Below are 22,919 nucleotides of genomic sequence, written 5' to 3' on the forward strand. Positions count from 1 at the left end.
TTTACCTCACTGGGGTTTACAGATTGCTGCCGAAAAATTACAAGGAGGTTCTATCAATTATTTAGGTTATAAAATAGGTCTACAAAAAATTAGACCACAAAAAGTAAAGATCAGGAGACATTGTTACCAGACTCATAATGATATTCAAAAATTGCTGGGAGAGATTTCTCAGCTACAGACTATTATTGGAGTAGAAGGGAATGATTTGAAAAACTTAAAAATGGCCTAAAAGGGGACAAGGACTTAAATAGTCCATGAATTTTGTCAATTGAAGCTGAAAAGGAATTAGAATGGGTAGAAAAAAGAATACTGGAAGCACATGTGGACCGTGTAGATACAGAACTAGACTGTATTCAGGTTATATTACCATCTAGAGAATACCCTTCAGGGATTCTGATGCAGAGGGAAGATATCATATTAGAATGGATATTTCTACCATATAAACAGAATAAAAAAACTAAAAACATATATAAAAAAGACCTCTGATTTGATTTTAAAGGGCAAATAAAACTTTGTCAACTGACAGGAAGGGACCCAGCAGAAATTATAGTACCTTTAACTAATGAGGAAATTTCCTTCTTATGGAAAGATAATGATAATAAAGGATCTTTCCATCACTTGGTACTAAACCAAGGAAATAGTAAAGAAATGTCCTACTTGTTCATTCCATAACCAAACTCCATTACTAGCATGTAGTAATCCCAAAGGTATACATAGAAATGAAATTTGGCAAATGAATATGTTTCACTTTGCTGAATTTGGAAAATTAAAATACGTGCACCATACAATAGACACATTTTCGTGGTTTCAATGCTCTTGAACCACTGCTCTTAGCTCTGAAAAGGCTGATGAAGATGGAACTGATCCACGCAACAAATATTGGGAAAGGAGGGTCTAAGATATTTATTTAGAGAGAGCAATCACTTACATCAGAAGCCAGTTCAGAGCTCTATGGTCTCTGAGCCTCGGCCAGGATCCAAGAGACAGCTTTTCCTTTCTCTCCCTCTTATATCTCTGGCCTTTCCCATGTCCCTCTGTCCATGCCTCCAATGGGTGGTATGTGAGATCTCCCCTACAGGCTGATTCTGTTATCACACTCTTATTAGAGGTAATGGCCATTATGTGTATACCTGCATGAATAAAAACAATGTTCCAGCACACAAATTGGAACAGTTTTTAAATATTATAACATAAAGCGCATAACTGATATACCACACAATCCTACAGGACAAGCAGTGGTTGAGAGATCTAATAGCACTTTAAAACAAATGCTGTATAAACAGGTAGGGGGAACAAGGACCTCCAAACACAGATTACATAATGCTTTACTAACATCAAACTTTCTTAATGTTAATGAGAAAGAATAAACAGCTTCAGAAAGACACTGGCCAATAGAAAAAACTTCTGAACTAAATCAGCTGGTGTACTTCAAGAAAGTATTGACCTTTGTATGGAAACCAGGATATGTGTTACATTGGGGTAGGGGTTTTGCCTTTGTTTCCACAGGAGAAGAAGTGTTTTGGATACCATCAAAGTTGATCAGGGTTCATTTAGAACAGGAGAAACCTCTTGATGAGGAGAAATGACAGGTCATCTACCAAGGTATATCCCACAAGTTGTATAGAGACCTCACAAAGGAAGGTGGGGGTGTTTTATTCTTGTCTTAACAGAAAAACCTATCTCCAAAAAGCAAAAAGACACTGAACGTGTAGATGCCTAAAGAAGAGAGGACAGCTATCCAAACAGAACCATCAAAGGAGAACCTGACATGTGGTAAACTCTGGAACTATATCAATATAAAAATCTATTTCTCTTCACTTCCTAATACCCGTTTAGTTCCAATTCACTTATATCAATTCGTTGGAGTTGAATTTGGCTTTCATCCTCTAAATACAAGCATATTGTTAAAATAAAATTCAGAGTTTCTGTATTATATCAAGAAGCGAATTGATGTAAGACAGAAGAAAACAAAATCTAGGGACTGTCATTTGTCTAAACTCAGACCTTTTTCTGAAAGCATAATTTCCCTCATATTTATTATCTTCCTTATTGCTGCCTTTCTCAGTCCATTATGCATACCTATAAAAGTTGAAATTTCTGTGTTGATATTAATGTTTAAGTCCTCCATAGTGAACAAAGAATTTCCTAACAGCAATCTTTGAACTCTCTGGAAAGAAAATAGGGCCACACTTCATCAATTCCACTTGATCCAATTTGATGCCCCAAAACTGGTTTGGAACTATATTGCTCTATACAATTCCAGGCTAGTTAGTTGAAATGGTGCACCCTATTATTATAGTCTGGTCAGAGCATCAGATAAGAACTTCAGTCAAACATCTTCCGCTAGGTACAAATGTTACAGCTAGTCCTCTCCAGACGTTCATTACTCTAAAACTTTCTTCCTACAGGATCCCATGAGGCTATCATTGTCCCATTTCAGCAGGAAGTAATTCTAAGAATACAATGCCACTTTTCCCTACTGTTAACACTAAGGGTTGATTTTCAGTTTTTTAGGGTTGGGTTTGGAAGGAGGTGTTCAGACTCAGGTATCTCTTTTAGATAAGTTTAGGGTATGAATGGGAAAGGTATGGTTAAGATGTGATATAGGTAGATTTATAGGTAGATTAATATATCTTCTTGTGATTTACCTTAGTAATTATTAACTACAAACAACTTATATTGTTATAGATCCTCATATGATGTAACTTCTACGATCAAGTTGTATTCTTTTCTTTATTAATTTGTATATTACATTTGCCATACTGTATAAGGTTGATGTGGGAAGTCCTGTGATTATGTCAATAAAGCACTGTTGGGCCAATAAGAATCTAGATAGGTGGGACTAGGAGTCCAGGAGGACTCTGGGAAGGAGAAACACAGAGAGTCAAGATGTAACGCCATGGGGTAGGAAGCCCGGAACTATTCTCTGGTAAGAGACATACATAGATTAACAATTATGGGGTAATTACTTAAGTCAGAGCTTGCCAGTAAGAAATAAGCAAGGCCAACAGCTTCATAATTAATATAGCCTCCTGTGTGTTTATTTGGGACTGATGCGGCTCTGGAACCAGGCTGGCGGGAAGGCTTCTCTCAAGGAAAAGGGTTCCCTTTATGATTTCTTTCTATTTATGATATTTGGTGCACAAATATCCTTATCATATTCTATGTATATATCCTTTTACATATGTTTAAGATATTTTGTGTAATGGCATAATTTAGTATATCTCTATCATTTTGCACTATATAATTCTACCTCTGATTAAGACACTTCAACTCTACCTCTGTTTTAGAGATTCACATATATGTATATATAGTTATATTGCTGTAATCTTGGTCCTCACTAAATTATTTAGGAAGCTTAAACCTTTGTACAACTAGGCTCCAGAGAATTACAGATATTTTCACCCACATTCTTATATCTATGAGATTACTCAGACATAGATTTTGATCTTTAAACACTTCATGGACCTGCAGAACATGGCATTTAAATGTTTTGATAATAGTACTCTGTTGACATGAGACACAATTGCTCCTGACACCACCAAGCTATTCCAGAGAAAATGTTGGGCACCGATGCCACTCCTTCTGGAGTCTATTCTCTCCTCAGCTAATGGCCTCTTGGGCAAAGAACTGGCCCCCACTTCCACTGCTGACTTTGGACATGCTGTCCTACTGTGCTTGCAGGAGATAATTTAGAAGACTGCTGAGCCCTGCCAAGTTAGGGTAAGACAACCTTTCTACCTCCCTGCTTCTGTGTTGGTCAGTCTGATACTCTAGGCCTTAGCCAAAGCTGGTTGCCTCTACACTGCTGTGAGACTTTGGGTGACTGTCCAGGTAGCCTGCTGTCTCTGTCTTTGATGCACCTTTGGAAGTTGCTCACCTGGGCTTCCTGCCTACTCTAGTATTGTTATCATCTTTCTAAGGTCTTTGATGAGGTTGAAGATTAGACTGTCACAATTATTGTTCTCTCTCCCTAGATAGAAATATTAGGTACAAGACTTAAACTTTCCAGCTTAGAACAGCTTTATAGTAATCTCTGTTATGTCTTTACCCTAGAACTGAAGATGTAGTTCTTGCCATTTGCTCTGGTTGTTTTACTGGCTATAGATCTTGAGGGAGTATGTTCATACTTTTCCTTCTCCTAGCGCATACTTGATTTTTGCCATCTTTGTCCTAAAAGGGGAATTATAGGGAGAGATCTTACTAGGCACCTGTGGTGCTGACCATGCCCATTTGGGGCATGTGGGATATAGGCCTGAGGATGGGGAGGTGATCTCTCTCTCAGGGTTCTGGTCAGGTCTTGAAGGGCAGCGGAGACTGGAGGCTTGGAGCGATGACCCTGGGTTATCAGTTTCTCATGTAAGTGATTTCTCCCCAATACAAATACCTACGGCATCCCTATCTCATATATGGTAATCTTCATCTTATAGTGTACAAATTAATCAATTAATCCATACAATCTATTAATCCATTATGTCTGGGAAGCCATGGCAGCAGAAGCTTGAGGCAGCTGACCACATGTGTGCATCATCAGGAATCAAAGAAAGTAATCCGCTTCCTTTTTTATTTTTATTCAATCCAGGATCCCATCCCATTGACCAGGGCTACTCACCATTAAGGTGGGTCTTCCTGATTCAACTAATCTAATCTACACAATCCCTCATAGGTATGTCAAGGGACGTACCTCCTAAATGATTCTAGATCCTGCAAAGTTGGCAATATTAATCATAATACATACATATGTATACATTAACATATGCAGATATACATATTGTTATTCATGTAAAGCAAGCACTTTACCACTGAGCTACATCCCCAGCCCTCTTTTGATAAAATCAGAAACCATCTCACGAATGTACAAATTAAGCTGCTTTTCTGTCCTTCCCCTAGTTTCATTGTACTGTGTTGATGTCATATTAGCACCTGCTGAATGGGCTTCAAATGAAGTTCATTTCCTTTTCCTGTTCCGAGAATTTCCATGCTGTTGAGTCATTGACATTGAGTTTGTTGTCATAGCTCTAAACTTTTGCCTGAAGAGGTTTATCAAACACATCTGTCAGACATGCTGCAATCTTCCTGTACTGGAAAACAGCAACCAGCACCTCAGCATGATGTTGGAGGCCCACTAGAAATAGTGAAATGCCACAAGAGGAACAAAAATGGGAAACATGGTACAGAATAGCAAGCAGATGTTCACAGTGAAAGCTGGAACAAGAAACGACCATGCCACCCTAATTCAGCTCATCTAGAATTTGCACTGAGCAATTTGAAGGTTTTGCAACTCTACATATCTGTAAATGACTGTGATATACTGAGTACTGTTTTGGAGGTGTTGGTCTTAGATCCAGGCAGAGGGAGCTCTGTGAGTTTAAGTTCAGCCTAGTGTACATATGAAGTTCCAGGCCAGCCTGAATTACAGAGTGAGACCTTGTCTCAAAACAAACAAAAAAGTAATTGTTTAGGAATCCCCTTCCTGTTTGGATTTTGAGCTTATACTGGTATATATATGTTTTCCACTATTTTCCTGCAAGCGGCACAGAACAGTGTGTGTCACATATACTGTGCTGAAGGCACTAGGAGGCTTGTCTGATTCGGATAGTCATAAAAGGATCAACACTGCCCCTATTTACCCCACGTTGAGTAGCAAGGCTGTAGAAAATAAGCTTATAAAGCCAGAAATAACACCATAGACTCAGGGAAAATACTAAGGTCCCAACAAGCAAGAAATTACTTTAGAAAAAAAATTATTTGGGGTCAAGGAGATGGCTAAGTGGATAAAGTACTTGCCTTGCAAGCTTGAAGGCTGATGTTTGAATTGTTTTGCTAGTGAAATACTGTATTAGGGGTGGTACACGTGAACATGCTCATCCCAGGAAGGCTGTGTCTGAATCCAGCTGAGCTCTTTGCATAGCAGGGAGAGAATGGGTACCTTTGTTAAATTTGCACGAAAACTCTACAGCTCTTGAATCAATTTTCACTTAAAAGAAATGAAAGTATCTATCTGCTTTGAACAGAAAAAACGTATTTAGTCATTCACTCTAATTTTTAATTATGGGGGGGAGGTATGTGCACATAAATGCAGATGCCAGTGGAGGCCAAAGGTTTTTAATCTCCCTGAAGCTGGTGTCACAGGTGGCTGTGAGGGGCCTAACATGGGAGAGGGAACTTGTTAGGAGCATTTGTCACGAACTATTGTGGGCCATGATGCAAATTACAGCTCACAGCAGTTTATAATTCAGATATCAACCCACCAGACAGTTTCTGTTGGAGAAACCCTGCCAGGCAAGGCCTACAGGGTCACTGACTCTGAAAACTGTTGCTTTCATCTGTAATTTCACTTGTACAATAACAGCTATGATACCTCCCCATTACCATGTGTCTTCAAATAATGTGTACATGTAATCTCATGATGACATCCCAATTTTATGGGTACATATATTTGGGGATGGTCAGGAAGATTCTTTCTCTCTACACTATATAAAGCAAGCTGTCGTAGTCCAGTCTTTGTCCCATATTATGGTGAGAAACTTTGAAGCCTGTTCTCTGTCAATAGCCTGACTGACAGGGCAAATGGGCCAGACAGAATGTCCTTGTGGAGTGATCATAGGAGGAACTTTCACAGAGCAGAATTGCAGGTGTCTGGCCTTGTTAGATATAGATTATTTGAAGATTTATGGTGAATTAGGGTGGTATTGCAGGTGTCTGGCCTTGTTAAATATAAATTATTTGAAGATTTATGGTGAATTAGGGTGGTATTGCATGTGTCTGGCCTTGTTATATCATAGTCCTTCAAGAGATCAATAGCACCTATGTTGCTCTAAGTTTCCTTTGCTGGAGCCCTCTGCTCTGTCTCAAAATAGCAATTAACACTTTGTAACAGTTTTTGATGCAGGACTTTAGATTCAGTAGGCTAACTGTTTTTGTTTAGGTCTTGAGATTCAGGTGATAAGAAAAGGCTATTTACTGACTGTGTCCAGATATCATTGACCACACTTAAGAATTGTAAATAGTGTATGTATTCTTTGCCTTTTCCTTAGATCTATCAATGGTTTAGTTTTCTCCGTTTGTAACCTGTAGCGACCCCTTTTAGAAATGGCTGGAACCTCCTCACAGCTACAGTGGCAGTAGGCCACAAACTAGCCAAGTTTTGCTACCTATCTTCAAAGAATGCCTGAGTCCCTAAGAATTTGCCTTGTAGGTTTTTTTTTTAATTAGCAAGTTGCTAATGAATGGATTTGTATATGCTTGAGATTTTGTAGTGGTGGAGGGATAAGAATGCAGAATGGAGAGAAATAAGAATAAGGATGTAGAAGAATGAAGAATGTAAGAAATCATAGACAATTAGGACGAGAGAATTAGAATTAAAGAAGAATAAAAAATGACCCTTAGATTGTGTGCAAAGTTATAGAAATCTTTCAATCCCCACTCTTGAGAAGCATTCTCTGAGTTACCCTGTGTAGTGGCCAGGGAGCTGGACTTCCAGACCATTAAATGAACTGAACTTTTCCAAGAGCAGTATACAAATATATAGAGAGACAGGGTCTTACCATGTAGCCCTGGCTGGACTGAAATTTACTATGTAGATTCAACCAGATATCTGCCTGCCTCTGTATCCCCAGTGCTGGGAATAAAAGCATGAACTACCATGCTAGCTCTATGACATTTTAAAAAATGGAATTATCAGCCAAGCATGGTGGCACACACCAGTTACCCAGCTCTCAGGGGACAGAGATAGAATGACTAAGATTAAGGCAAGGCATAAGTAAATATATAAACGAATAAAAATGTTACAATAGAGAGGACAGGAGATATAGCTCAGTGGTAAAGAGTTTTCCAGCATGCAGGGGGAGGGGCACTTATAAAATGAATATTAAGTGTTTTGAGGGGACCAAAAGTCATCTACAAAGTTAATCTTCAAGTAGCATTTGCTGGGTTACTGTGTTGGCTCTGCCCTCTGAAGTGTATCCCATTTATATGTGCCCCTACAGTATGCTCATTTAAAAATTGTACTCACAATTTTATAAAATATGAGTGACTCTTCAGATTGAATATTCCTCATCATTTGGTCCTAAAGTGAAGCACCGAGGACAGCAGCACAGATCAGTTTCCACAGACTGGAGCTTGCCAGGCAGGGTTGACATATGATGTCAGCATCACAGACCACTCTGAGCAGTGCCTGAACCTTCCGTGAACCAATCGCACCCCAGCAGCCTCTCCTCTGCGTATTTACTTGTTTTTCTGTACTATGCTTTGTAGGGCTAAGCCCCAAATAAACGATCTTTCCTGGGTAGGAGGATGGTATAAGAGAGCAAAAAGAATCAAGATGAGAAGATGAACTAGGAATACAATAAATAGAAGGGCTTTGGAGGCAACTGCCTTGTATTTTATTCAATGGATCACATCAAGAGATGAGATTTGGTCATGAGACATATTTTAGTTGCATAACAGCTTAGAAAGCCCACATTATTTACAACCTCCATCAAGAGATTATTAAACTCCACTGGGCATGGTGTATTTCTTTAATCCCATCAGCAGGAGGCAGAAGCAAGCTGATTTCTATGAGTGCCGGGCCAGTATGGTATATCTGGGGAGTTTCAGGCCAGCCAAGGGTACATAGCAAGACCTTGTCTTGGAAAGAAAGAAAAAGAAAAGGAAGGAAGGAAGGAAGGAAAGAAGGAAGGAAGGAAGGCAGGCATGGTAGGGAGGATTATTAAACATTGCTAAGAATTAGGTCATGTTGCATATCAGTAGCTTTTCCTAATGTATCAAGAGTTCAAGGTTGAGGCTTTCTGCATCTAAGAAACTGAAAGATTCATCCTATTCATTAGCCCATAAAGTGCTCACTGGTTTCTTCATTAAAAAATGTTTTTCCTTACTGAGTTTGTTGAAGTGAAATTCATGCTCAATCAAAATAATGCTATTATACCTTTCAAAGGAACTAATTAAACATATTATGTTCCTGAAAGTATAAATGTGACAAATGATTAGCAACACTGCTGTTGTCAACACTGTAGAATAATAAATACAGCCAGTGGATCACTGAGGTAAATATTTTCAAAGTCCAAGTATCTACACCAATCTTTCCTTCTAAATATCTGTCCTTTTTAAGAGCCCAAGGACACGGTATCACATTTTATAAGAGAATAATGGAGCATGTAGAGAACATAAAACCCATATGAATTCTTTTTCTTGTGGCCATTGTGATAATAGGCTAGCTTTTGTTACCATGCAAAGACAAGAAGTCATCCTCTCTCCAACACACAACTTTAAATTTCATTGGAGACCTTAAAGCTTCAGTATTAAAATTGTTGACAGTGTTCACACTTGAGTCTTCATGGTTTGAATGAGACATGTTCCGGTAGATTCATGTTTGAATGGTCCCCAGATGGTGGGGCTGTTTGTGGTGGTTTAGAATGGGTAGGAAATGGAATTTTATGGGAGAAAGTAGGCCAGAGGGGAATGGCCTGAATAGTTACACCTTGTTCCTGCTTTCTGTCTGGTTTGTACTTTCAAATCTGCAAAGACATGAGGAGGTGGGGAATCAGAGCCACACCCTCTCACAGTCATGGAAATGATTGCCCCAATGCCTTCCCATATGATGGACCATATTCCCTCAAAATATGAGCCAAGGCTGGGCATGAAAATACAGGCCTCTAATTCAAGTACTCAGGAGGCAGAGGCAGGTAGCTAGATATCTGTGAGTTCAGATCTAGCCTGTTCTACACAGTGCATTCCAGGCAGCCAGAGTTATAAGGTTGCCATTTTTCTCACATTTGCTTTAAGGAATATATACATATATATGTATATATCTTCACATATATATGAATCTATATATCCATATAAATATATTGTATATAATATTTACCTAAAGTTTTTAATATGCATATAATTTAATTTTATTTGTATATAATTTAATTTTAATATCTATAAATGCATATGATTTAATTTCTATATACACAACATTTGGTATGTAAATTAAACTTTAGGGACATATATACATATGTATGTAAATGTATATATGTGTGTGTGTATATATATATATATATATGTCCCTAAAGTTTAATTTTAAAATTATTTCCTTGGTCATTCCTTTCCATGTGAGTATTTGTTACCTCTTCCCCCTAATAAATCTTGGAATTAGTTAATGAGAGTAAACTCAAAAATATCTATGCAAATGTTCTGCAATGCTCATGGAAGAAATGTATGGATTTGACTGTGCACACTCTGCAACCAGATTAGGTGGAGCAGCAGTAAACAACATTCAGATACAAGGAACTGCTTTACAGGGGTGAAAACGCACATGCTTACTTTAGCAGTTTAACATGAGATTATATTTAAAATACTGAACACCATTTTTAAACGCAGGATAGTTTTTCTGAACACAGAATTAATTCTCCACACATTTGTGTTTGTTGCCTGGAGTTATAATTTAGTCCTGCTTCCCAAACAATCTCTCCCTTCATATACCATACCTCTAAATCTATTCTACATGAGTTCAGGCTATTTATATAACATAGACCATTGCCTGTTTAATTTGCCTAAAGCAACCTAAGTCTTGCTTCATTTAAAAGAAGCATTGGAGGGAATAAACTCATGGAAATGGAACTTGCCCCAAAATGTCATGTGTGGGCAGATAGAAAGACATCTGTTTAGTGGTGATCTGTAACTGGGCATTCTACTTGCTCTTGTTTTTTCAAGGGTGAAAGAAGAGACGAGTGTAACCATGGAAATGTTCCCTCCAAAAACACAGATCTTAAACAGATCTGCAAAGCCCAGAAAACACAGGAAACCAGGAGTTCCAAACTCAGCATCATTAAGACAGATAGAAGCTGGCAGGGATTCCTTTCCAAAACAGAAAGAAATGTCTCTCTAAGATGCAGTCTTTGCTTTTGGTGTGTGCAAGATTCTTTTATTCTATTAAATTAAATGTTTGTTCACAACCGTGGAAACGAACCAAATGTCTAAAATTTTCTTTTAAGATTATTATCATTATTGGGGTGAAGGGTGTATTCATGCCATGGTACATGTGCTGAGGTCAGAGGCTAACTCTCAGGAATTGATTCTCCCCTTCTACTGTGGGGATCTGGGGATCAAACTCAAGCCATCAGACTTATGAGGCAAGCACCTTTATCTGCTGAGCCATCTTGTTGGCCCTCAAATTATTATAAGGAGAATTATTTAGTGTGTAGATCCAGTTCCTATCTATTGGACACATTTAAATCCTAAATAAAGGTTAGATTATGGTTGAAACAGGAGTAGTCCTACAATGGACATAGCTCTTTCTTAGTATGTATATATATAACTGAAAACAATTAGGACTTGCATAAATTCATGTAAAAATATAAGGCTTTTTTATCAAAGAAGCTAAAGTATAGACTCACATGTTGAAATTAATAAAAATTTTTTATCATACTCCTGCCATGCTAAGTATTATCAGATGCTAGGAAACATCTGCTAATAAAAAATAGACAAGATTCCTGGTGTTTTACTACTTACACCTAATTTAGTGGCCAATTATTAAAAGAAAGAAATAACAGGGAAAGTGAATAATGATAGAAGTATGAAAATGTAATCATAAAACTCATTCTTTTATACAAACTTGTAAAAACTTAATTTAAAAAAGAAGCAGTTATATACTGTATAGTCATAAGTAGTGAAAGGGAAATGAAACGGGGCAATTCGATGTTTGTAAGTTATGAGTGGAAGGCAACTTCAGACTGGATGGTCCCTGACAAGGAGTCCTTGAGCTAAGCCTGAGATCCAGAGGTGTGAACCATGTTGAAAAAGAGGGCTCTGTGCATATGAACAGAAAACAGAATGGTTTTGAAATAGGAATAGGCTCCATGAATTTCTAAGAAAGATGGTGCACAAAGTAGACACAAGTGAAGGAAACAGCTCTATAAACTATAAGGAATACAAAAGAAGAAAATCACCTTTGTTAGCATTTCATGATTTCCCATCTAAGATAGAGATGGCTGAACCAACTAATTTTCTAGCTTACACTTACAAAACAGATGTTTTAGAATAGAAATAAATAAGAATGGAGAGATTGCTCAGGGGTTAAGAGTGTTTACTGTTCTTGCAGAGGACCTGGGTTCAATTCACCGCACCCACATCAGCCCAGGGGATTTGATGCCTCACCTGGCCCCCATAGGTTCCTGCACACATAATGTTTTCATAAACTCATGCAGGCAAACACACAGACACATAAAAATAAGACATGTTTAATAAAAAAAAGAATATGAAGAAATAACCATCACAGGTGGGCATAGTAGTGCACACATATAATCCCAGTACTTGAGAGACTAAGGCAAAGGATCATGAGTTCAAAACCAACTTGAACTACATAGTAAGACCCTTCTGAAGGATCACAGTATTGAAAGTAATCTGGTGAAAAATTATCTTTGTATCTTACAACCATAGCTAGGTTGAAATGGATTTTGAACCAATGAACATCTCTAGTACACTCAGTTACTCTGAGTACTGTGGGACACTTTGTTAGAGACTTTTGAGTCATGGGTAAGGACCATTTAGCATAAGATCTGAGGCATTTTGTACAGATACATGAGAGCCTAGGAATTTAGAAAGCTTTGTTTGTCAGATATCCTTGATAGGAATGCATATTATCATTATCACAAAATGTAAGTGAGTTGTAGTTCCTCCATTTTATAGTTAAGAAAGCAGAAGTTATGGTGGTGATTGTAGACAAGATACTGAAAGCATACTAAAAACAAAAGGAATGAAAACAGAAGACGTCCAGGTGAAGTTCAGAGTGGATCATGGCAGACACAGAAGCTGCTGTTACAGTTTGAAGGTGCCCCTCCCAAAAGCATGTGTTGAAAGCATATTCCCCAAGAAACGGAGTTGGAAGTTGGGACTAAAAGGGAAGTACGTTGGTCATGATGGATCCACCCTTGTGAATGGATTAACGTTGGTTGAAACAGTGCTCCTGGCTGCCAGTTCAATCTTCTGATTCCTTCCACCTTCATGTTTTCTTTTTGTATCATGGGGGAAACACAGCACAAAGGCTGTCATTAGGTGTAGTCCCTTGTCCTTGGACTTCCCATTCTCTAAAATGAATCTGTATTCATAGAAATTATTCAGTCTGTGATATTCTGTTACCATAGCACAAAACAGGCATGCCCAGAAACACTGGGTTCAATGTAACTTGCTTAGGCCAGCCCACATCTGTAACTGATCATGGAGTGGGCATAAAGACAGGACCATTTGAGCTGGATATAGAACAATAGTACCAAGAAATATAAACTTTAGTGTTGTAGAACATTAGTTAAAGATGTGCTATATTTGTTTATGCTGTGGAACATTTGTTTAATGATGCAAAGGTGTGTTGCATTCTTTTATGTTGTCTTTGTTTAACTCTATGAAGCTGCGTTACTTTGCCTGTGTAAAACACCTGATTGGTTTAATAAGGAGCTAAATAGTCAATAGCAAGGCAGGATAAAGGATAGGTGGGGTTGGCAGGCAGAGAGAATAGAAGGAGAAATCTGGGAGAAGATTGAAGAACAAGAAAAGGAGGATGATGTCAGGGGATAGCCACCCAGCTCCATAACAAGCCACAGAATAAGAAGGAAAGAAAAGATATACAGAAATAGAGAAAGGTAAAGATGGGATAATTTAAGTTAAAAAAGTTGGCTAAACCGGGTAGTAGCTCACACCTTTAATCCCAGCACTTAAGAGGCAGAGGCAGACGGATCTCTGTGAGTCAAAGGCAGCCTGATCTACAAAGCTACACAGTGAAGCACTGTCTCAAAAAAAAAAAAAGAAAGAAAGAAAGAAAGAAAGAAAGAAAGAAAAGTTGCCTAGAAATAAGCCAAGCTAAGGCCCAACATTCATAAATAAGAATAAGCCTCTGTGTGATCTGTTTGGGAGCTGGATGGCTGGACCCCAAGAGCAAAGAGTAAATATAACCAACAACACTCTAGGGAGACACTGTTGGGTCAGCATCATAACTCCTCTTCTTGGACCCTACTTCTTCAACCTTTCTTTTAAAGTGTTGATTCCTAAACTCAATATTATACACCAAACTTAAGTGTCTGTTTTGAAAACCCTAACATGTATCAGTGATTCCCTTATATAGTTAAGTGAGAGCTATACATCCTAGCTGGGAGTGGTGATGCAGACCTTTAATGCCAGGACTTGGGAAAAAGAAGCAGGTGGGCCTCTGTGAATTTGATTGAGGCTAGCCTAACCTACACAGTAAGTTCCAGGCCAGCCAGAGCTATATAATGAGCTTGTTCTCTCTCTCTCTCTCTCTCTCTCTCTCTCTCTCTCTCTCTCTCTCTCTCTCTCTCTCTCTCTCTCTCTCTCTTTCTCTTTCTCTTTCTTTCTCTCATCCACACACTTTCTCACAAGAAGAAATGTAAAAGAGGTTGCTTTGGTACTGGCTGCTGGCAAAAGTAGACCACCCTGACTTTGAACCTATTACTGGATTAAACTTTGTTTAGATAAGAGCCCTCATGATCTAGTGACCCTTGGAGACACTCTATCAGACACACTCAGAAGGTGAGCTTCAGTACTCTCTTAGGTGTCTCACAATCCAATGAAGTGCAATCCAATGAAGTCAACACTCAAGATTAACCATTGTTATTGTAATTGTTATTACCGTACCCCCACTTTGAGACAGGATCTCACACTGTAGCCCACCAAGCCTGGAAGTTCTGTATAGCCCAGCCTGAATTTGAACTCACAGTAATCTTCCTGCTTCAGTTTCCAAAGTGCTGGGATTTCTTTTGAGTTTTGAGTTACAACACCCTTTTAACTGTCATGATTATTCAAATAAAAAACTTTGTTGTTCATTAAAATACATTTGCATGGTACCTTTTAAAACTTCCAAACAAATACTCATTTAGAATCAACATGACTGATAACTAATATCAATATTCAAAGATTTCAAAATTAATAAAGAACAGGCAAAAAAGAACAATAGGCAAGAATAAACCTTGCTAGTGGCAAAAAAGTATTAGTGAAGACAAATATAAGGTAATTTTTTAACCCTCTTTCAAATGAGAATATCAAATGGTACAGAAGATGCTGACTGTTGAATCTCCTAGCCTTTCCAGGAGAGTTTTAGACTCCAGGAGAGTCTAAAAATGATAGCAACACTTCTGGGAAGTATTTAGTACTATTTATACATACATATTTGACTGAACATACATGGAAATTATCATTTGGCTTCAAGCCCAAAAGAAATTATCACTTAACTTAAGCACAGCAGAAAGCCATAATAACCTAGAAATGATTTAAGTATCTATTAGTAGAAGAATGGAAAATATATCCTGGCATATTCACACCATAGCATGGTATCCAAAATATCATAAAATCTTAGAAGATTACATATAGAATAATTCTGTTAAAAAAAGAACAAAAGATTTAAACTAATAATACTTTAGGAAACAGATAAAGATAAGTCCTGTAAGTCAAAGGAATAATGGCAAAAAGGAAAAGAATAAAGGGGCAAAGATGGTAAGCAGCAAGACTGAAAAGTTGAATGTGTCAGCACTTTCACGGATAACCAACCAGTGCTAAAGTGAAAGATAAGCAAAGGCCTGTGTGGATTGTTAACGTGAGTGTGTCAGCAAGGGCCTGTGTGGATTGTTAACGTGAGTGTGTCAGCAAGGGCCTGTGTGGATTGTTAACGTGAGTGTGTCAGCAAGGGCCTGTGTGGATTGTTAACGTGAGTGTGTCAGCAAGGGCCTGTGTGGATTGTTAACGTGAGTGTGTCAGCAAGGGCCTGTGTGGATTGTTAACGTGAGTGTGTCAGCAAGGGCCTGTGTGGATTGTTAACGTGAGTGTGTCAGCAAGGGCCTGTGTGGATTGTTAACGTGAGTGTGTCAGCAAGGGCCTGTGTGGATTGTTAACGTGAGTGTGTCAGCAAGGGCCTGTGTGGATTGTTAACGTGAGTGTGTCAGCAAGGGCCTGTGTGGATTGTTAACGTGAGTGTGTCAGCAAGGGCCTGTGTGGATTGTTAACGTGAGTGTGACAACAAGGGTGTGTGTGGATTGATATTGTGAGTGTGTCAACAAGGGCCTGAAGAGATTGTTAATGTGAGTGTGTTCACGAAGGCCTGTGTGGATTGTTAACAGGAATCTGTTCTAAACCTAAGGTTATGAATATCTACCTCTGTGTACAACTTGAAGTATGATTTTTAAAGATGAAAATTAAAACTAATAACAATTTCAGATTAAAGGTTTCTTAAAATAGTTTTATTGTAAAGAAAAGATGGAAAAAGAAACCTGGCTACATTAAGCATCTTCTTTGCAAGTTGGAGAAGATGAGATACTGATTATTGATAGGAAGGTAAATGGCTAGTAGAAATATAAGCACAACAGGTTGAAAAAGAGAATTTAATCAATAAAACTGTACAGTTAAAGGAAACAATAAGAAAGCTTAACAAAGGCAATGTAGCAACTTTCAGGAGACACTCCAATTACCACAATCAATTTCTGAGAATTAAAAGAAGGTGAAACAAAGCTGGACATAGTGGCGGATGCTTTTAATCCCAGCATTTGGGTGGCAGAGGCAGGAGGATCTCTGTGAGTTCAAGACCAGGCAGAGCTACATAGTGAGATCCTGTCTTGAAAAAACAAAAACAAAACAAAAGACGGTGACACAAACCTTCAATATTATTTTTTATGTATTCATTTAGAAACTTTAAAAATGTGCCCAAATTAAGACATGCCATTTGATATAATACATTAATTAATAGAGTACTCACATGTATTTATTTTATGAGCTTTGGAGACACATGAGCAAATTGGTCAGTATATAGATGTATGTGACATAGCTAAAAAAATACAAGTTATCACAGAGTTAACAGCCTATTCTTTTCTTTACAGGATTACAAGGGGAGATTTCCTAAAGTAAAAAGTGTCTACCCCAGATTGACAGTCTCAGAAAGCACAAGTAATCTTCCATATTTCAAAGCCCTTAAATCATTCTTCCAGAATTCAAACCCTGACTACTGACTCAGGACCAAACATTTAATCAACAGATTAGCTGATATCTCAGTCCTCAGGAAATAATAAAACCTACAATAGACCATGTAAGACAACCCAGGGATGAAGAAAAATGGTATTTGTGTATTATGCTTTCCCCTTCTCTTTGAATATTTTCATTTTTACAAAATGGGCCAATGGCTGCTGAGATTACGTGATAAGAACAAAATCACACCGGTCCTTTACTGCCCTCTGATGGATGCATGTAGATACCGGGATGCTCCAACCAGTAACTGGGCTCATTTGCCTTAGCTGACATAGTCTAGCTCATTTTAGCTTTAGGTAACAATGCACTTAAGACATATGAGGGTTGTGATGAGTGTTTGTAGAACACAGCTGTAAACTTCACTGACATTTGATATTTACTTAAATAAGTAATCACTCCATAAAATAATCTTTGCTGGGACTGGTAAAATGGAACAGCGGTTAAGAGTATGTGCTGCTCTTGAGGAGTGTTCCTCTCTCTCCACATCCTCTCCAGCATAAATTGTCTTCAGTGTTTTTTATTTTTGCTATTCTGACAGGAGTAAGATGGTATCTCAGAGTTGCTTTGATTTGCATTTCCCTAATGGCTAAGGATGTTGAGCACTTTCTCAAGCGTCTCTCAGCCATTTTAGACTCCCCTATTGAGAACTCTCTTGTTCTGTACCCCACTTTTTAATTGGATCCTTTGGTGTTTTTGAGAATATCTTCTTGAGTTCTTTGTAAATTTTGGAGATCAGCCCTCTGTCAGATGTGGGGTTAGTGAATATCTTTTCCCATTCTGTGGATTGCCTTTTTGTCTTGTTGACTGTGTCCTTTGCCTTACAGAAGCTTCTTAGTTTCAGGAGGTCCCATTTGTTAATTGTCCATCTCAGTGTCTGTGCTACTGGTGTTGTGTTCAGGAAGCGGTCTCCTGTACCAACTCGTTGAAGAGTATCTCCCACTTTCTCTTCTAAGAGTTTCAGTGTGGTTGGATTTATGTTGATATCTTTGATCCATTGAGACTTAAGTTTTGTGCAAGGCGATAGACATGGATCTATCTGAAGTCTTCTGCAGGCCAATACCCAGTTATGCCAGCACCATTTGTTGAAGATTCTTTCTTTTTCCATTGTATAATTTTAGTTTCTTTGTCAAAAATCAAGTGTTCATAGGTGTGTGGGTTAAAATCAGGGTTTTCATTTCGGTTCCATTGGTCTACCTGTCTATTTTTGTGCCAATACCAATTTTGATAGGGATTGCATTGAATCTGTAGACTGCTTTTGGCAAGATTGTCATTTTTATTATGTTGATCCTACCAATCCAAGAGCATGGGAGATCTTTCCATTTTCTGGTATCCTCTTTGATTCCAGGTTGGGTTCCCAGCATCCATGTGGCAGCTCACAACCATCTATAGCTCGATGTCCAGGGGATCCAACATCCTCTTCCGGTCTCCATCAGCATTCCATGAGCACAACGTACCCATACATATGTGCAAACAAACACCCATACACATAAAATAGAAATATAAATCTTAAAAATCTTTGTAGCACATAAATTCATACAAGTCATCACATTTACTTGATACTACATTAAATTACATCATGTAGCCAGTTTATATACAGGAAGGTAGAAATTAATATTATCTAAAACTTCAGTTTAATATTTTGTTTTGAGCACCATTCATTATCCTATTAAAAGCTGAAATCTAATAAATAGTGAAAATGATGGTTGAGGGTTTTCCAGTTGTCTTTAGTCTGTTAGCTGTGGCTATCATCTCTCTTAGGGAAGATCAGATAGCCTGAACTTTGAAATGAGCAGGCCTAACCAGTTATCAAAAAAACATCTATGAAATATCTACATAGGGCCGGGCGGTGGTGGTGCACGCCTTTAATCCCAGCACTTGGGAGGCAGAGGCAGGCGGATCTCTGTGAGTTCGAGGCTGGGCTGGACAGACAGCCTCCAAAACAATACAGAGAAACCCAGTCTCGTAAAACTAAAAAAAAAATCTACATAGGTAGTTACAACAAAAAACAAAAACAAGCAAGAACTTGCTGGATAATCACCAAAACTATGTCTTGGGTCCTGCACCTGTCTGTCACCTCCTTCAAGAGCTTTGCTTGCTACTCATATCTCCTTCCTACTTTCTTTTCTTTTGATTTTTTATCCTTTTTAAGTTTCATATGCAGATAAAATGAAATTTAGTCCTCCACGTTTTCAATGACATCATGTAACCAAGGTTCTTCTCTTCTTCCATGGTTTCATCGAATGTACTTCATGGATACCTATTGCTGTGTTCAGTATTGTCAGAACCTACATACAGAATAATAGAAGAGATATGGTTTAATGTCAAATTCATTTGTAGTCTAGTAAGACAGAAATAAACATACAAGTGGAAATACTGCTAAAATGTCACTCCAAACCATGCGCAAAAGACTTGGATGCTAGCTAAGAGTTTTGGGGAAGTGACTGAATCCTAAAGATGCTCAACTTCATCAAAGGACTAACCTGTTCACAATTAGATGGGTTGATTGGAGGCAGTAGAAACTTAAGAGACAGGGCCCAGGTGATGGAAGGGGCCTTGGCGGCTACATCTTGCTCTTGCCCATCCCTTGTCCGCCTCTCCCCACTGAGCAGCTCTGTTATAGCACACCCCCTCCATCCTAATGTTCTGCCTTACCAAACACCCAAGAACAAGGAGCCGAAGACTGCATCGTGAAATCCATGAGATTAGTCAAAATAAATCTTTCTCTACTTGTTTCTGTGACAAAATATCTAACAAAAGCAACTTAAGGAATTAAGCATAGAAGGAAGGGTTAATCGTGGGACAGGAATGGCAGCAGGAATCTGAGGCAGCTGATCACATTGCATCATGCAGCCAGGAACCAGAGGGAGATAGATGTTTGTGCTCAGCTTGTTTTCTCATTTTTATTCAGCGAAGGACTCCAGCTCCTGGAATGGATCTACCCACATTTAGGGTGGGTTTTCCCACCTTAATTAACCATTTTTTATAGGCATGTCTTGAGACCTGTTTCCATAGTGATCCTAAATATTATCCAGGTGCCAATCAAAATTAACATAAATCTTTTTAACTGATGACTCTGGCTACAGCCCGGTGAAACAGCCCAGGAAAACAACCAATTGTTTTAAAGAAAGTATAGGAAAGATAGGTCCACATGCATATCAGGAAGGCATGGAACTGATGTTTAAGACATGGAAATGATGTTTAAGACAGTGTCTGAAGAATGAGTTGTAGTAGCTATGATAAATTTGCTTAAGAAAAATATGAAAAACTGTAGGACTCCAAGGAAGAAAAAGTATAGCAAATTTAGGATTACCATAAGTACACATTCATGTTTCTTTGAATTCTGTGGCTGAAAGTTGAGACTGGAACATTGACAGAGCTAAAATCATCAAGGCCCTGACAAGGCATGCTAGCAAGTTTGACTTTATTTGAAGTATTACTGTTCTGGGGGCAGGGCTAGAGGATGACATGATCTCATTGTGCTTTGGCAGTGGAATCTGGTTTCTGGATGGAGAATAGTCTGGAACAAGGCAAGGTCAGAAAGAGACAAGTCACACAAGAGATAACTGCAGGAATATATTTGAACACAGTATTTGGGTTCTCCAGAGGAACAGAACAGATAGTATGTAAGTAAAGAGGATTTATCAGAGTGGCTTACAGGCTATGGTCCAGCTAGTCCAACAATGGCTGCCTACCTCACGCAAGCTTTAATAAATCATAAACAATATTTCACCACACCTCCAACCAGGATGAAATTGATACAGAGCAGAGCAGAACAAAGCTTTAGAAATCACCTCAGATGAGCTGAGCGTTGGTGGCGCATGCCTTTAATCCCAGCACTCAGGAGGCAGAGGCAGGCAGATCTCTGTGAGTTCGAGGCCAGCCTGTACTACAAAGTGAGTCCAGGACAGTCTCCAAAGCCATACAGAGAAACTCTGTTTTGAAAAAAGAAAAAAGAAAAAAAGAAATTACCTCAGATGGCAAACTGAATTTCACAGGAAACAAAACAGAATCTTAGAGGATAAAGTTAACATAACAACAACAACAAAAATTGCCATCTTCAGTTCTCCCATTTCTTTTTTTTTTCCTCTTTGAGACAGGGTTTCTCTGTAACTTTGGAACATGTCCTGGAGCTCACTCTGTAGTCCAGAGCTGGCCTTGAACTCACAGAGATCTGCCTGTCTCTACCTCCCAAGTACTGGGATTAAAGGTGTGGGCCACCACCACCCAGCTAGTTCTCTCATTTCTTTAAAAGATGTAAAAGCAATAATTATAATAAATATATGTATTGTTTAGTGTGTCTATCATTTGCATGGCTCACTGGAACTAAATTAGTAACTCCAGCATGGAAAGCCCTAGATACCTTGTAACAAGGACAAAAATGCTTACTGAAACTAAAATTAAGTAAAAATTACTGTTACATGAAAAAGCAAGCCATCTCAATGTATATATGTTTTATTCTGAGGGTATAAAAAGACTAGAACTAAATTCCTCCCCACCCCATCCATGCATCCAGAACCTGCTCTTCCTTTCTTGCATTGCTGTTGAATACTAAGGGTCACTGCCCAAGCTAACACAGTTTTGAAAATGCAGTACTGAGCTTAGAACCCAGGGCCTTATATAAGCTACCCATGTACTTTATCACTGAATTATCACTCAGAAAGCAAAACGCTTCTAAGTGGCTTTCTTTTTCCTACATCCAATACATTGGTAAATCCTATAACCTGTCCTTTCAAAATTTATCTCCATCCAACCACATTACGACTCTCACACCAATCTAAGTGATCACCATCTCAGTGAGATTACCAGAATTAGATTACTTCTTCATTGAGGTGACCCAGATCCCAAGTAAATCTTCTCTAACAAATTTACTCATGTTACTCTGTGATCCCCAGGTTACTCCATGCAGTAAATTTGTAATGAAATCCACATTCTACCAGCTCTCTTTATAGATTTATCCCCACATCTTTAACACCACCCCACTCTCTCTCTCTCCCTTTCAACTGGGTCTCTCTATACATAGTCTTGGAATTATGCAGACCAGGGTGGCCTCAAACTCATAGACATCTGCCTGCCTCTGCCTTCTGAGTGCTGGATTAGATGCATATGCCATCATGCCCTAGTTTCCAGCATAATTTCATCTTCACTATCCTTAGCAAACTACTAAACCAAATTTATAATTCTAGTTTGAAAACCATAATACACATGTGCATAAATCTGAGAAAGGATATTCTTAAACATGAATAATCATGGGTGAAAAGGTTACAATTAATTATTTCTTAATGTAAAGATATCAATTTGTAATTCCAACATTTGTTACACCAAAACAAGAAAAGCCATCAAATCCCTTACATATAGTTTGGTAACAGGCTCTCAGACCTTAGCACAACCCACATTGGAGGCACCATTCTGACTTTAGAACCTAGCACACAGGTTCCAACACCTGCCAAAATGGGAGCATGGACCTAATCCATCAAAAACCTAGTCCTGGGTTCCAGAATCCAGGGAAGTCCCTAAATGTACTCACCTATCTTCCTTACTGTTCTTGTTAATCAAAGTGTGTCAACCAGGATGTGATTGTTGTACATAAAGGACAAGGAAGGGTAAAGCTTGGGGCTGGATGATTTGGGTGTTTTGTGCAGTCACCAGTAGGAAATACAGACTTTCTAAGTGTTTTTTTTTAGTGGAGTTACCATGCAATGATAGTACTTACACATAGAATATAGAAATTAATCATATGTCACTAAAATATATCACACAAGAAATAATTTTATTATTTCATTTTTCTACAACGAGAACTATTATCCCCATATTATTGATTGGTAAAACTAGAAAAATAAAAAGATGAGCTATTCTTAGTTGCACGGTGAATGATGAAGCCTTTTACTGACATAAATTCTACATTTAAAAAAATTCTATTA

The 22,919-nt window shown here is 38.4% G+C and overlaps 1 long non-coding RNA gene across 1 annotated transcript in view; it reads left to right on the forward strand.

Moving 5' to 3' along the window:
- The window catches only part of LOC121143601, a 70,823-nt gene that overhangs the window by 46,399 nt on the left and 1,505 nt on the right, over positions 1-22,919 (forward strand). The gene's annotated exons all lie outside the window — the stretch shown is intronic.

This window comes from Mesocricetus auratus, unplaced genomic scaffold (genome assembly GCF_017639785.1).
Source record: "Mesocricetus auratus isolate SY011 unplaced genomic scaffold, BCM_Maur_2.0 Super-Scaffold_100013, whole genome shotgun sequence".
Classification (NCBI taxonomy): domain Eukaryota; kingdom Metazoa; phylum Chordata; class Mammalia; order Rodentia; family Cricetidae; genus Mesocricetus; species Mesocricetus auratus.